The sequence below is a fragment of the Gracilinanus agilis genome, chromosome 4 (assembly GCF_016433145.1).
Source record: "Gracilinanus agilis isolate LMUSP501 chromosome 4, AgileGrace, whole genome shotgun sequence".
In the NCBI taxonomy this organism is placed as follows: Eukaryota; Metazoa; Chordata; class Mammalia; order Didelphimorphia; family Didelphidae; genus Gracilinanus; species Gracilinanus agilis.
The window spans coordinates 179,986,101-179,989,726 of NC_058133.1; positions in this window are offsets into that span (position 1 = coordinate 179,986,101).

A 3,626-nucleotide genomic window follows, 5' to 3' on the forward strand; every position below is an offset into this window, starting at 1 on the left:
CCTCATCCCCCAGCTAGTACCTTTCTTCAGTGATTACCATATATGTTATTAATTAATATATTATGCACAATAATATGTCATATAGATCATATATTACCACATATAATATATACATATATATACTACACACAAATATACAAACATATATAATATTTACATATATTGATGTATATATGCCATGTATATACAAAGCTACTTTAATATCCTCTCTACTGTCAAAAGGTGAGTTCCTTGAGGATAGGGACTTTGTTTTTTGGGCTAAAGCACAATTCTTGGCACATAATAAGCACTTAAAACGTGTTTGTTGAATGACTGGGGATGGAAACACAAAAATACAGTAATCTCTACTCTCATTTTGAGACCTGAGGAAAGATATAGACCCAGAATAACGGCAAAGGAAAAGCAATTGGAGCTCAGAATTATTCTCTAATAACCTCTTCTCTTTTCCAGCCTCCATCCATCATCACTTCTCTTTGTCTCCTTGGGGAAATCTTCTCTCCTTCTTCTTCTTTTTTAAATCTAGCACCAGAAAGGATGACTCAAATCCTGCCTTAGGGCATGAAAATCACCCCAAAGTTGGGCCAAATCCAGGCTAATGAGGAAGGCAGGAGCAGAGACAAGAAGACTGCAGGCCGAGTCCTGCTGTTTTAATTTAACTACCATTGGGAGTAGGGGGAAACAGTGGAGGTATCCAGCAAGGCCTGGTCTGACCCCACACAGCTTCGAAGGTCTTGTGATCTGGGAACTTAGGCCTGTCGCCTCTAGAAGTCCTTCCACTTCTGGTCAACAAACAAGCAGCTCATTTTTATTTGTTTGTTTCTTTTCACCCTGGGCAGATAGTAAATCAGACCACCGGGGAAACTTGTGCCACCTGAGAAGGGCCATAGGAAGGGGTCCTTATATGACCTAAAAGACTCTAGGAATAGACTTTCCCTGGAACTTTAGTGTCATCAGTGACTTTAAATAGTCTCAGCACTAAACATTTTTAACTAAGTTGCCTGATGAGGATGGTGGTTCAGAGGAAGCAGAGGAAATACCACTAGAATCATGTCAGAGGGAAATCAAGACCTAAACTCTTAGACAATCTGAGGGTTTTCTTGTTTGATTATTTTTCAGTGGGAAAAAGCACTGGATTTGGAGGACCCGGGTTCAAATCCAGGCCTTCCCACTTACTATTTAATTATGTGATCTTGAGTAAATCACTTAATTTCTTTAGTCCTCAGTTTCCTCATCTGTAAAATGAAGGAATTGAACTAACTGGCTTCTAATGTGCCTTCTTGGATTTAAAGCAAGGCTAGAGATTGTCCAGTTCGACTCCCTCATTTTACAGATGAGGAAACTGAGGCTCAGAACCATTTGAATACCCTATTTAAGGTTACATAGGCACTTAGATAACCTTCTTTTCCATTCAGTGATAAATTTTACTGTCCTTTTATCATAGAAGACTTGAAGGGGGAATAATACTAGTAAAGCCAGCTGAAGTGCATGTTTCTAACCTGCTTGGTGAGTGTTTAAAGCAGTTTAAAGACCTTAGCCCTTCCATGGTCCCTTCTTTATCTCACCCTGGGGGTAAATAACAGGGATGCTAACCCAGTCTGTTAAGGGCAGACAAAAGTGGTTGCCTTCTGTTTTCCCAGAAGCAGGGTACTTTGATTGCCTGAAAGCAGATGGACTACAAATTCAACCTCTCTAGTTTTTATCCCCTTTTCCAAAGGCCAAGCCCCTGAACACAACACACATTTCCAAGTCGTTTTTAATTTGGCATGAAAATGACTACTGCATCTCCAGCGGGAGCCAATGGAATTAATGTGAAACACACGGCTGGATCACCATGGCCTACTAAGTGTGGCAGTGAACCATGGGGGGGAGGAAAGGGATTAAAAGTGGCAAACCCCCTCCCTCACTATTTCTATACCTATGGGTCTTCTAAGGTTTGAACCATTCATCTGAAAAAGTGAGTCTTCGCAAACCTTTCCCTACGTGGATGTTATTGAAAGAAGGATGGAAAAGAATTTAGCTAGACATGGAATACCAGATTCTTTGGGAAAGTCTATGCCCGTACTATCAAGGGTATGAGATATGAACATACATTTCCTCATGTCTTTTGGGAAGACAAAGGCTAAAGCTAAGAATTGTTTTCTGAGTGCTCTCTACTGAAAAAAGTCCTCTGGATTTGATGTTAAAGAAAATTGAGAAGGAGAGAGAGAGAGGAAGAGAGAGGGAGAGAGAGAGAGAGAGAGAGAGAGAGAGAGAGAGAGAGAGAGTATTTTGTTAGAGACAGTGTTCTGCTTTTCTTCCTAGCACTCAAGAAGTCAAACTCATGCTGTGCATGTGTGTCTCTGAGGAGTGACTCTAAGTAATGAAATGGATTTNGGAGAGAGAGAGAGAGAGAGAGAGAGAGAGAGAGAGAGAGAGAGAGAGAGAGAGAGAGAGAGAGAGAGAGAGAAGTAGTGGACAAAGAAGGGAAAGAAAAAAGAAAAAAGGAAAAAAATAAAAAAGATAGACAGACAAGGTGGGACATTTATGTGATGTAGTAGAAAGAACAGAAGTCTAAGGAAGAGCTGGTTTCTGCTGATATCTTGCTGTGTGATCCTGGATAATCACTTTACCTTCCTGTTCTTTGTTTCCTCAACTATAACACAAGAGGATTGTAATAGAAAAGGGGTTCTTTTTTTTTTTTAAACCCTTACCTTCTGCCTCAGTATCAGTTCTAATTCAGAAGTGGCAAGGTCTAGGCAATTACGGTTAAGTGACTTGCTTAGGGTAACACAGTGAGTAAGTATTTGAGGCCAGATTTGAACCTAGGTCCTCCTGACTCCAGGCCTGGTGTTCTATTCACTGTGCTTCCTAACTGACCCAGAACAGTGTTTCTTAACCAAGGGTTCTGTGAATTTGCATGGGAAATTACAATTTTTTTTTAACCAACAGAACAGGGGTTTTTAACCAAAGGATCTGTGGGTAAATTTCAGGGGATTTGTGAACTTGCATAGGAAATTATATATTTTTTCTCAACCTCTATAATGGAGCATTTCTTTCAGTTATGATTAATAATAATAATAACTCTGAGAGGAGATTCAAAGGCTTTCCTAAACTGCCCAGGGGGCACAAAAAAGACTCTTTAAACTAGGTGGTCATGGAGATTCCTTCTAGCTCTCACCTTCCAGTTTTACGATAAGATACTGATGCATTTATGATTTTTAGATTTCTGTAGGAAGACAGAAGGGATAATATTAAGGGATAATAGCATACAATTTGAGAACACCAGTCACTAGCCTCTCATTCCCCTAGCACCTTTGCATTAATGTCCTTATTTATCATATTGCTCTGGTGGTGAAGCTAAATTCAACATGGGTCAAACATTCAATTCAAGAAACACATTCTTTTCCCTCTTTCTCTTCCTACACTGCTTAGTACAGAACTATGCACTCAGTGAAAACTCAATATGGACTATCTTTGTCTATGAAGACAGATCAAGCTACAGAATTAGACTTAAATTTTTGGACATGGCTAAGTTGGGAATTGGTTTTGCTTGACTGTGCATATTTATCTCAGAGGTTCTCTCTCTCTCTCTCTCTCTCTCTCTCTCTCTCTCTCTCTCTCTCTCTCTCTCTCTCTCTCTCTCTCTC